At 52.0% G+C, this 12,840-nt stretch overlaps 1 long non-coding RNA gene and 1 other non-coding gene across 2 annotated transcripts; both read right to left on the reverse strand.

The window, feature by feature from the left end:
• Window positions 1–2,969: 2,969 nt before the first annotated feature.
• LOC122485402 lies at window positions 2,970–10,147 on the reverse strand. Its single transcript, XR_006297852.1, has 3 exons — window positions 8,805–10,147; window positions 4,289–4,372; window positions 2,970–3,923 (listed from the first exon to the last, which is right to left on the reverse strand). It is a non-coding gene; the product is annotated as an uncharacterized LOC122485402 (long non-coding RNA).
• On the reverse strand, window positions 9,572–9,643 carry TRNAQ-UUG. The gene has a single exon. It is a non-coding gene; the product is annotated as a tRNA-Gln (tRNA).
• Window positions 10,148–12,840: the final 2,693 nt, after the last annotated feature.

The raw sequence follows: 12,840 nt of genomic DNA on the forward strand, positions 1-12,840 counted from the left end.
TATTCCTTTTTTTATGTTTATTTATTTATTTATTTTGGAGAGAGAGAGAGAACAAGCAAGGGAGGGGCAGAGAGACAGAGACAGAGACCCAGAAGCCTGAAGCAGGCTCCAGGCCCCGAGCTGTCAGCCCAGAGCCCGATGCGGGGCTCGAACTCACGAACCTGTGAGATCACGGCCGGAGCGCAAAGCCGAACGCTTAACCGACTGAGCCACCCAGGCGCCCCTGTGGTTGAGATTCTTTTTTTTTTTTTTTTAATTTTTTTTAACGTTTATTTATTTTTGAGTCAGAGAGAGAGAGAGCATGAACGGGGGAGGGACAGAGAGAGAGGGAGACACAGAATCGGAAACAGGCTCCAGGCTCCGAGCCATCAGCCCAGAGCCCGACGCGGGGCTCGAACTCACGGACCGAGAGATCGTGCCCTGAGCTGAAGTCGGACGCTTAACCGACTGAGCCACCCAGGCGCCCCTGTAGTTGAGATTCTTGAGTGTCTCTTCCGTGCTGGGCACGAGGGGGGAAGAATGACGATGCTCACGTGGCTCCTATTTTCATGGCGTTTAGCGGAGAAGGTGTGCAACTGAGCGGGAGGGGACGTCAAGGGCGGTGTAGGGAGGAGCACAGCGCAGACACTCAGGCCTGTGGGCAAGGTCAGCGTGAACTGTTGCGGGCCGGTGGGCAGCGGGGCGGAACCGGGCAGACAGAGGCCCAAGAGGGAGAAGGGGGTCAAGCCTTCAAGAACCTTCTGCGCGCGCAGTCAAGAACTTGGTTCTTCACTCTCATTGCAGCAGAAGGCCTACGAAGGCATTAAGCAGCCAAGGGACAGGAACTGACTCGCAGAAGGGAGGCTGGACCCCACGAAGGAGGATGCTGATTCCTGGGCCTTGTTAGCAAGGAGATTACGGTCTTAGGGAGCCACAGGCGGACTCACGTGATACAGGGCGCTCAGTGCAATGTGTGGGGGCAGCGGGGGGGGGGGATGGATGAGGGGACCCAGAGGAGGACAGCTTAATCCAGCTGAATGAGTGAGTTGCATCCTGGGAGGGAAAACAGGGAAAGGCTTCTAGAAGGAGGTGATAGCCTCATGATGTCATGATTTATCTCATATTCTTTTTTTTTTTTATGTCTATTTATTTATTTTGGAGAGAGAGAACAAGCAAGGGAGGGGCAGAGAGAGAGAGACACACACAGAGACAGAGACATAGAATCCGAAGCAGGGTCCAGGGGGGAACAAGAGAGGGGCCTAGAGCTTTGGAGTTCACGGCTAGAGATGTGGGCTTGGAGGTGAGCAGAGGGGTCTTGGTGTAACCCACCTTCGTCAGCCGGGAGCGGGTTGGCGGGTGTTTGCAGTTAGAAGAAAACGTGTTTGGCAAGATTGAAGGCGGGAAAGCACAGAGACAGAGAGACAATGAAGGGAATGACCACTGGATCCGGGGCGTTGGCCGTCGTAGGTCTAGAGCAGGGAGATGGGGGTGAGGAGTTCTTTGGGTAAAATAAAGTTTTCAGGTCCTGACACCTCGCTGAGTGGTGGCCGAGGGAGAGGGAGCGGTCGAGGAGGACGAGTTCCTGGCTTGGGAGACGACCGGATATGACCGAACGGTCATCCACGGGAAAACAAAACCCAGCGTAACACAGTGATCCCGCTGGGGCTGCCCGCTCTCTTAGCACCCAGGGCCTGCTGGTGAGGTCATGGCCGCTGGTCATGAATCCAGGACCTCCTGGGAAGGGTCCACTGCTTTCCCCAGGCCATCCTGAGAATTCCCTCCCGACCCCACCTCACCATTCTGTGATTCAGCCTCGAATAAATTCAGCCACTCGCAACATACCCGGCCTGGGAGAAGGAAGGGAGGGACGAGAAAGGGCAAAGACGTAAATACGAGAATTCTTGTGGTTTTTTTTTTTTTTAATTTTTTAAAAATGTTTACTTGTTTTGAGAGGGAGAGAGAAAGCCCGAGCACGACGGGGGGGGGGGGGGGGGGGAGAGAGGCCGGGGAGGGGGGTGGGTAGAGAACCCCAAACAGACTCTGCACCGTCAGCTCAGCGCCCGATGTGGGGCCTGAACCCACGCACCTTGAACCCAACCAACTGTGAGAGCACGACTTGAGCCGAAACAAGAGTCAGACGCTTAACCGGCTGAGCCACCCAGGAGCCCCAAGAACTCTTCTTTTTTTAAGGCGGGGGGTGGGGGAGGGTGAACATTCCAGAAGGTTCTAGCGGTAGGAAAGGAAAAGCAAGTGGGGGCTACGGCGATAGGGCCACAGGCCCCTTGGCTGTGGCTTCCTTCTTCCACCCGCTCGGTCCTTGCTCTGCTACCTCCAGGCGGAATCTCACTGATTGGAGCCTTCGGTCGAGGGGTGACTCTAACCGTTATTTCTGGGGCGTTTGAACCCTGGACGGGGCTCCGCACAAAGTAGCAGCTTCTTCTGCGCACCTACTGTCAGGGCACACTGCCCAGGTGCCCCGGGTGTGCTCTTGGCTCCTCCCACACCCGTCCCGTCCACCCCGAGGTGTGGGAGCAACCAGAAGATCCCTAAGCCATCCGCTCCGAGCCCCCCTTCCGTCTGTTTTCCGGATGCCAGGAAGGGCCTCAAAGGGCCGAGGAGTTATCAGCGTCAAAGGAATTATTAGTTGGTGCCCCGGTGGCCGCATTCCTTCCCCGCATGCCCAAACCTTCACGAGGTCAGCGATGAGCATGATGATGAGCTGGGGGGGGGGGCCTGGGTGTCATCTAAGCCCCCCCGTCCCCGCCTCATTCCTGTAGATCCGGGGGTTTCACACCCATGAGAGAAAAGCCCCGTGCGTCGTGACTGGTTCACTTCAGAGCGCAGGCAGCCGTCTTGTGACGGCACCTCGTCTTTGCCAGGTGTCTCCCAGCTGGCACCAAGCCCGGGCTTCGCCGGACCCCTCCTTCGCTTTATAAAGCCGGCAGGGTCCCCAGAGGACGGACAGACGGACACACGGTGAGATCAGCAAATCCTGAGAGCATTCGCTCCTTGCCTGAGATTTACAGAACACTTGCACGGATGGTACAGAAGGTTCCCGTGTCCCCCTCCCCCAGCTTCGCCTGATGTTAGCATCTTCCAGAGCCACGGCACGTGCAACGCAGCCTCTATTCCTGCCTCGCTGGCTGCTTTGTTTCATGAGCCCCCGTCGGCCCAGGGGTCCCCCCGTCTGTGGGGTTACAAAGAGCCTCTTCTGCAGGGGCGGCCTTCTGGTAAATCTACTTATGCCACTTGAACTCAGCCTAAGTGGACCAACCACACGGCCCTCCCCAGATACCGTTGTCTTCAGTCCCTCCATTGGGCTCTAAGACCTTGATCATCGGACCAGAACCTTGATTGCTCCCCAGGAATCAGAGAGGAAGGAGTTGCCTTTCCCTGCTGATTTTCGGGCCACTCTGAGAAGGGCGGTTCCCAGAGAAAGGGGAACCACGGGGATCCCGGTGCGCAGACCGGCTCAGGACCTGAACTGGGGGATCGGAGTAAGAACGGAGAGGAGGTGATGAGTTGGAATGATACTCGGGAGGTAACGTTTTCAGGGCTTGGAGGTCGCTCGACTCCCAGCGGGACGGCAAGGTGACTTTCACGGATGACCTCAAGTTTCTTTCTGGGATGACTGAGCGAGCGAATGGTGGTGTCACCAGTGGGAACGCCCTTCTCCCCAAATGATTCTAGGTGATTCCCCTTGGCTTCTCCTCCCTCCCCTCGTACCCTGTTGAGAACCACTGGGAGGTGGCGGCTGATTCTATGGAAAGAGGAGGTGAGTCCGTGCGGGATGGCTGCGTGGGGCAGGATGGGAAGAGGCCAACGATGGAGCTTGGAGAACATCAGCGACTCAGGAGGAGGAAGGGCCATGAAAAGGACCAAGAAGGGAAGGCCAAGGTGCAAGGGGGCCAAGCACAGAGCGGGCCGCTGAAGTTCTGATGACCCTGAGCAGTAAAATGACACCGAGTCAGGAAAAGGGAGGCAGAGAGGGGCTCGGACTCCCGATTTCCTGGTCAACGAAATGTCAAGCTGAAGAATTCTTAAATTCTCTGTCTTCTTCCTTCCACAGTCCACGTTCACCAGAGACTCCCAGGGTGGGATCCCCAGGCCTTAGAAGCGGGGGGGGGGGGTGGGGAGCAGAGTTTAACATAGGGTTCAAAACAGCACCCTCACCGTCCTCCTCCCTGTCCTCCTCCTCCTCCACCATCTCTGAGGTTAGAAGCTGGGGGAGGGGAGGCGACTCTGAAGTCGTTTCTCCACACCCCCTGGGCCCCTCTGGCTTTCCTATTCCCTGGTTGATTTCACTGACCTTTGTGTCCACATTTACTCCCCGGCCTGTTCCTTTTCATGTCACGCTCTCCTCCTCAGTGTCTCCGCTCAGCTTTCAAGCACCCTGAGGGCAGAAGTCAAGTCTTTGCCTTTTGTATTCCCAGCACCCTGAACCTCGTAGGCACACAACAATGGGTGTTAAATGACCGCGTGTGTCCCGGCATTTATAGACTTTCTAGGGGCCAGGCATTGTGAGAAGTGTTGGAGACACATCATGCCACGTGCAAACCAGTAGCCAAAGACGGTAATAAACCGATCGCCCTGGGAATCCAGCACAAGGGGGAGGCCAGGCTAGGCACAGGCCTGGCTTCCCTGGTGGCCCTGGTCTCTGCCCGCTCCTGGTCCCTCTGGTCAAGGACAACATACTACAGTCACTACCTTCTGAAAAACGCTGCCTCTGGGGGCCCTTCGTGGGAATAAAATCCTTGCAGAGGGCTCCTCAGACTGTCGGAGGAGAGAGAGGCTCCGAGAAGGAAATGGGGAGAGGCTCTCAGAAAATCTGGAAGGACAGAGGGGGCTGGGGCGGGGCTGGGGAGCTGGTGTTTTACTAAGCGTAGGTTAAGAGCCATTAGTGAGTTGTGAAATCAACTTAGCAGGTGGAGACCCACTTTTAGAAACCTTCCCACACCTCCAGGTGACAAAGACCTTCGAACGCGCCCGGGAGACTACCACGCATGAGAAGCTCAGAATTTCTCAAGCCTGTTCCGTGGATGAACAGCTCAAATTGTTAGAAACTTCTTCCTCTTGTCCCTCTAACTTCCACCCACACGTTCTCGTTCTCCGCCTCTATTTGCTACCCTCCAAGTCTTGTTTTCTTCCCCATATAAGCCTGTGTTCTTTGCTCAAGGATCTGAGCTTCCGGAATCCTCACTATTCTGACAGTCTTTCTAGCAGTTACTATTATAGAGCCTGTCTTGGCTCAGAAGCAGAGGAAAGGGCTTTTGCTTACTATTTTACTAGTTCTTGCCACACTGCTATGCAAAAGGCACCGTTGTCCCTTTTCCTTTACAAGTGAGGCTCTGAATCTTTTTTTCCCAGATAACTGACATGTAATCGACATCTATGATTGTATACGTTTAAGGTGTACGACATCATGATTTGTTATCATTATGGATTGTGAGATGGCTACCTCAGTAAGCTTCATTAACACATCCATCACCTCACAGAGTTACAACTTCAGAGGATTTGAAATGCTTACGCAAATGCACTCAGCCAATTAGTGGCAGGGGGAAATTCATCAATGTCTTCATGCAATGCCTAGAATTGAACCTGATCCTCCGAATGCCCTCGGGCTGGCTCAGTGGGGAGGATCGCTCTCCTGACTCCCCAAGCTCCCAGTCTGTGGATAGACTTTGGTATTTTATTTATTTTTATTTTTTTAACGTTTATTTATTATTGAGAGACAGAGAGACAGAGCATGAGCATGGGGTGGGGGGTGGGGGCAGAGAGAGGAGGAGATGGAATCGGAAGCAGGCTCCAGGCTCTGAGCTGTCAGCCAGCCCAGAGCCCGATGCGGGGCTCGAATCCACAAACCGAGAGATCATGACCCAAGCCGAAGTCCGACACTTAACCGACTGAGCCACCCAGGCGCCCCTGTGGGCAAACTCTTGATCTCAGATTCCTCATCTGTGACCAGGGCAGAAACACGTCTCTAGATAAGTACTTTTTTGACTTTTTTTTTTTTTAAGTTCGTTTATTTAGTGTGTGTGAGAGTGAAAGTTAGCAGGGGAGGGGCAGCGAGAGAGGGAGAGAATCCCAAGCAGGCGCCATGCTGTGAGCCCAGATCCCCACTCGAGATTTGAGCTCACGAACCATGAACTCATAACCTGAGCCGAAATCAAGAGTCAGACACTTTAACCTACTGAGCCACCCAGGTACCCCCTTTTTTTTTTTTTTACTTTTTAAATGTCAAAATACAATACACATTCAGAACAATGAATAACTTAATGTGCATTTTAACAGATTTTTGTAGCGAACAGGCCGTGTAACCTCCGCCCGGGACAAGAAATAGAATAATAGCAGTACCAGGGCACCTGGCTGACTCAGCTGGTAGAGCGTGTGACTCTTAATCTTGGGATCATAAGTTCAAGCCCCACACCGGGCATAGAGATTACTTAAAATAATAAAATAATAATAATAATACCAGTAGCCCCAGAAGACTGTTGCTGGCCCCTTTCCAATCATGGCCCTCTCTCTTCCCCAGGGGTATCCTCACTTACGGGGGAATTTTTGCTTTGCTTAATCGTTTTCCCATCTAAGTTTGCAACTCTAAACAATATATGGTAGTTATGTTTTACCTGTTTAGCACCTTTTTTAATGGAGTCCCACATGACTTATTCTTTTAGACCGGCCTTCTTTCGCTCCATACTTTTTTTTTTTAAAGACTCATCCATTTTGGGGGCACCTGGGTGGCTCAGTCGGTTGAGCTTCCAACTTCAGCTCAGGTCATGATCTCACGGTCCGTGGGTTCGAGCCCCGCGTCCGGCTCTGGGCTGACAGCTCAGAGCCTGGAGCCTGTTTCAGATTCTGTGTCTCCCTCTTTCTCTGACCCTCCCCTGTTCATGCTCTCTCTGTCTCAAAAATAAATAAATGTTAAAATAAAAAAAAAAAAGACTCATCCATTTTGTTGCTGGATAATATTCCATTGTACGGCCTGTCAATTACTTACCCATTCTACTGCCGGACATTTGCGTTCTTTCCAATTTTTCGCTATCATGTTGCCCAAACGCTCTTATACACGTTTCCAAGTACACAAATGCGCCCATTTCGGTGGAGGTATGTCCAAGACTGAAATTGCTCGATCACAGGATATTGGAGTATCTTCAGTGTCAGTAGCTAATGCCAAGTTAGTTTCTACCGGTTTACATTTCTCTGAGGGTTCACATTCCCTATCCTTATTAATATTCAGCATTGTCATTCGGGTGAGTGCGTAATGGTATCTCGTGGAGCTTTTAATCTGCATTTTCCTGATGATTAATGATGCTTTGCAGCTTTTCATATATATATATATATATATATATTAGTATTTTGTTATTTTTTTCATATATTTTTCATATATATCAGTGAAATTTTTTTGGAAATTTTATATGAAAATTTTTTCATATATATTAGTGAAATTTTTTTTCATATATTTTTCATATATATATTAGTATTTTGTTACTTTTTTTAAGATTTTATTTTAAGTAATCTCTACACCCAACTTGGGGCTCCAGCTCACAACCCCAAGGTCAAGAGTTACATGCTTTACCGACTGAGCCAGCCAGGAGCCCCTATAACAGTTATTTTGGCTTTCCTTTTTTTTTAAGTTTTTATTTATTTTTGAAGGAGAGAGAGAGAGAGAGAGAGAGCGCGAGCGAGCATGAGCGGGGGAGGAGCAGAGAGAGAGAGAGACACAGAATCCGAAGCAGGCTCCAGGCTCTGAGCTGTCAGCACAGAGCCCGATGCGGGGCTCGAACCCACGAACCGCGAGACCACGATCGGAGCCGAAGGCGGACGCTTTACCGACTGAGCCACCCAGGTGCCCCTGGCTTTCCTTTTTTTGTGATGTGCCAGTTCAAGTATTTTGCTATTTTTCTATTAGGTTGTTTGTGTTTCTTCTTACCGATTTTTTTTCATTTTAATTTTATGTCCTTATTATGACAAGTTCTTTAAATAATTTAGATACAATTTCCTTGCCAGTGATGCATCACAAAGAGTCATACATGAGGGGGCCCTACAAGATCTTTTCTTATCCTGTGCTTTACCTTTTCAATTTCTTATTGGGGTCTTTTGATAGGGAGAACATAGAGCATCATATTAATATGGTGACATATATTACGCTTTTAGAAATATTTGTGTCTTATTTAAGAGGACTTTCCCTACCCTAAGGTTATGAAGATAGTCTATGTTCTCTTCCAAAAGCTTTACTGCTTGTCCTCTCCCGTTAAGGTCTATGAGTCACCTGGAATGTATTGATGTGTTTAGTGTAAGTTGGGAGGAATTTGATTTCATTATTTTTCCATGTGGACGCCCGGAATCATTTATCGAAACGTAGATTCTTTTCCCTGCTGCTCTGTTGTCCTACCTCTGTCTTGAATCACTTGTCCAAGTACGTGTGGGGCTGTATCTGGGCCCTTTCTTCTGTTCCACTGGGATGCTGGTCTCTCCTGCACCTGTACCACGCTATCTTAATTCCTACAGTTTATAGTTGATGATAATAAGTTTTAATATCTGGTAGAGTAAGCCCTCCCACCTCTCATACCTAGATATTTTTGAGGCCGGGATCGCTCATACACACAAATCCATTCAAACGTTTACGGAGCGTGCGGGAGGGGTGGGGAGGAGAGGTGCTCAGGGCAGCGAGCAGGGCAAGGATCCTCTGTTTCCATGGCACCCTCCCAAGGGGCGGCCACGTACAGCCACAGTGCCAATCACCCTGTTAGGGAGATCACAAATGCGTCATTGGGCCCCGTCGTCTCTCATCCCAGAGGGCCCCGCAGCTCTCAAAACCCAGATACAATTCGAAGCAGACAACACTCCAGGCGCGTCTCTTCCCTTCCATCCCGGAGGCACACCCTTTCCTGCAAATCCCGCGCGTCTGGCCGGCGCCCCAAACACCGATCCTGGACAGATGCGCCAATAGACGTGCTCAGTCCTGTTGGTTGAGGTTCTGACCATCTGAGGAAGAAACACCCCATCCATATGGGGAGAAACCGCCGGCGGAGATCCTCTGACCCGCTGGCACGGCCTGATGAACAAACACGGACAACTTCACTGCCTGAGTGACAGACAACCAATCAGACCCGCTTCACTCTGTGACCGACTCCCAGGCGGACTGGCCCCAAACACACACCCTACTTCCCAGCCCGTTACTGCTTCCCGCGTCCCTTGCCCCCGCCCGGCATTTCATTCCAGGTTTACAAAGCAGTGATTGAGCGCACACTGCACATTAGCCGATAGGAAGAAGGATTCCCAGCAGCTTTGGCTGGGGGGGGTGGGGGTGGGGTGTCCCCCTAGACCCACAGGCTGCCGCCCGAAGCAGGCTCCCAGGGTCCCTCGGGTTTCCCCGCCGTCCCCTCCAGGGTAAAGGCACATTGGGTCACCACCACTTTTCCGCCCGGACTCTCACGCATGCGCACTGCGACCCTCAGGCCGGCAGTGAAACGAGAGGGGGAGGGACCCTAAACCGCGATCCCCTAGGTCACGGGGGTAGCGACCCCGCCCGAGGTGGCCGCCGCCGCCAGCAGTCCTCAAAACAGAAATTGCAAAACCAAAAGGTTTGGTGAGGTCCCACCGAGATTTGAACTCGGATCGCTGGATTCAAAGTCCAGAGTGCTAACCATTACACCATGGGACCTGCTGGCTGCTTTAGGCGGCCGGGAGGCTTCTCAAGCCACATGGCGCGCGGAGCTGCCTGCCGAGAGGGACGGCGGACGCCCGCTTCTCCCGGCCTGGGCCCTGGGCTCCGGGCCCGAGACCGCTCGGGCGGGCGGAAGCGGACCAGCAAGGGCTTCCGCGGCCCCCGACGTTGCGAGTCCCGCGGTGTCATCTCTTGCCGCCGCTCTTCCTGCTCTTCTGCTCTCCTCCGGGGGTCCTGACGCGCGCCCCCGGGAAGCCGGAAGAACGGCGGGCTGGGAGGCGGAGAAGGCGGAGCGGGGCGGCCTCGGCCCTTGCCCCGAGCGGAAAGCCTGGCGCACGCTGCCTGGGCTCCGGGCTTGTTTATTTATTTATTTCCACGGGGCGCCCTCTGCCCGGGTCACGGTGGCCAAGCGGGGAGGGAAGCGGCCCGGCACGGGGCGGGACGGCGGTTCAAAGCCCGGGCGCGCACGCGAGCCCCGGGTTCCTACCGGAACTCGGGGGCGACGGCGGAACCCGGGATCAGGCGCTTCCGCGTCCTGCTCGGCGGGACCCCCGTGGGGGGGCGGCGGCGGCGGTGTTTCCTTTCAACCTGTGGATCTGGGGTCCGCGGGAGGCAGACTCGCGCCTGGGCTTTTTCGCGTCAACTTTTTAATAGCCTTTTAGAACCTTCGGCTCAGCGGTTTCACTTCTGTTAACTTTATCCTTAAAGGACTACTTTAAGACCGGTGCGGCGGAGTGTTCGGGGGTGTTCTTGGCTGTGATGTTCATCGTGGGAAAGAGCAGAAAAGAAATGTCCGTCAGTTGAAAATCGGTTTAGTAGATATTGACAGTTTCTGTACGATGACTGCTGTGCAGGTATTGGGGGGATGCGTTTTTATTGCATTGACATCGTTTTGGTTTGTTGCATTATTTTGATTTCTTGTATTGACATGAAAAGAGCGACAGGCCTCAACAAGCCCAACCAAAACAAAAATCTATTTGCTAATTCGTGTGTAGAATGCCCACTTACATAGAAACAGAAAAGCTGTGTCCGTGTGTGTGTGACAGACATTTGCCGTTGATTGATTTGCCCTGTGTCATCTGACTGCCTGTCTTGAGGGATCCAGCCTTGTGTGGGTCTGGGTGATAGCACGGCTTTGCTCCAAGACAGATACACTCGCTCTCCAGAGTGACAGTGAGTGTGTACTTAGCTTGCTCTGCTGGACTTAGAATCCAAAGGGACGGATGCCCAGAAACGGGGACGTTTTAGAACTTGGCCTGCAGCTGGCAGTTGCTGTGACACCCAGTGCCTCGGGGTCAGTGGTAGCCTCCATGCCCACTGGCCCCAGAAGTGCACCGAGACAGACAGCCCAGGGTCCTGACCTTGGGGCCGTTCCTGGTTGCCTAGTCCCCCTTGGTTCTTGTCCATTTTCCTGAGTTTGCTTCTCTGATGCCAGGAGCTATCTGACTTCCTTCCAGCAGAGTACCTTTCCTGTGTAAGTTACCCAGAATCCTTTTCTGTTGCATTGGGTCAAAAATCTGCTGAGCCCAGATCCGAAAAGGTCTGCTGGTGACAGAGAGCCCTGGGGAATAAATTGATGAGGCTCTTTTCTCCTAGTTTACGATTTTCTGTATTCCTTGAACAAATATAACTCTTGTATATTGTCAGAAGAAACATTAAAGATCTTCCATTTTGAGGAACCAACCAAACTCCCGTTGAGTTTCTATGGTGAGATAAGGGTGTCTCTTTATTAGGCTGGAGTGACATCTCTTTATTAGGCTGGAGCGACAATATCGAATTGAGTAAATATCAAAGGACTTTGGCATCTCTGGTTTCCCATCTATTTCCTCCTGTACCGGTGAACGTGTATTGAAATTAATTTTTCAAAAGCTACTATCGAAACCCTAAAGAGTTGCGATTATACCCTTTGGAAGTGGACAGGAGATGGTTCCTTCTGTCCGGCGGGAAGGACTTCACCCTCCTCCTATTCCCTACTTCTTTTCCGCTTCCCTCCACCTCCTCAGCTTGAAAAATTTTACCAGCCAGACACCCTCGCCGAAATCCCCACTCGTGAATTCGTCAAGTGGCAGGAAAGCATCATCTCCCTTACAGCTTGTGTCATTACTTGCTGGAATGATAGGTACTTGTGTTCTGTGGCTCCGTCTCTCCCATGTTCCCTCCCCCCCCCTTCCCCTGGGTTGGACTGTGAACTCTTTGGGGGGCAGGGTCCAGGACTTGCTGGTTTTTAAATGTGGCTAGTGCCATACCAAACACGTTCACAGAACCCCCTCGGGAGGCCCCAGGAGAACTGGGGAGGAAGAAGCTACATTTCCTTTAACATCACATTTGTTCTTTTTGAGACACCAGAGAAAACAGAGATGATATGTAATCTCCCTGCCCCAGCATAACTAGTTTCTTTTAACGTAAATGCATCATGCGTGACCCCCCAAACACGGCATCTCGTGAAGGCTTGGAGAATAGACTCTCGCCTTCCACAAGGTGGCTCCTGGAGCTTGGGGAAGTCTGGGGTTCTGTGAGAGGTGGGGATAGCAAGGCTTCGGCTGGACTGAGGCAGAAGGGACCCCCTGAAAGTTTAATGAGGTCAGAGGTTAAGAAAAGACAGCTAAAGTCCGGGATTAGAGACTTTTCAGATATTCTTCCAAGTTTCTCGTGAGCCTATCAATGGCTAGAGAAGGTACAATAGCGTTTTGAGTAAGCGGAAAGCATTCATGCTCATTGTCAAGTCTACGTCTGGTCAGTTTCCTTTATCCATGTTGACGCTGCTCCAGGTTAGCTGGGCTAGAGCCAGCCTTGCTGTGTGTCCTTGCGCCCAGGATAGGTGACATCTGCCACGAATCCCCTACTTTGCCCCGGGAGCCCCAGCTATGTCAGACAAGCCGTTTAAGTGCCACCTCGTGCAAGGTGACCCGTGATGCCCTGCGTCTCTGAGCCTCCTGCCCAGCCCCCTGCTCTGGGCCTCGCGTTCCTGAGGCTCTGATGGGGCAATCTGGCTGCTTACTTTCTGTGAACAAAGCAGCATCCACATTTTATCCTTTTCTCGAATGTTTTCACTTTCTCTTTTTAAAATAATTACCTTATCATTTCAGATTATAAAGGTAAAGCATTTCTATGGGGCGCCTGGGTGGCTCCGTCGCTTAAGCGTCTGACTCTTGGTTTTGGCTCAGGTCATGATCTCATGCTTTCGTGGGTTCGAC

The sequence above is a fragment of the Prionailurus bengalensis genome, chromosome E1 (genome assembly GCF_016509475.1).
Source record: "Prionailurus bengalensis isolate Pbe53 chromosome E1, Fcat_Pben_1.1_paternal_pri, whole genome shotgun sequence".
Classification (NCBI taxonomy): Eukaryota; Metazoa; Chordata; class Mammalia; order Carnivora; family Felidae; genus Prionailurus; species Prionailurus bengalensis.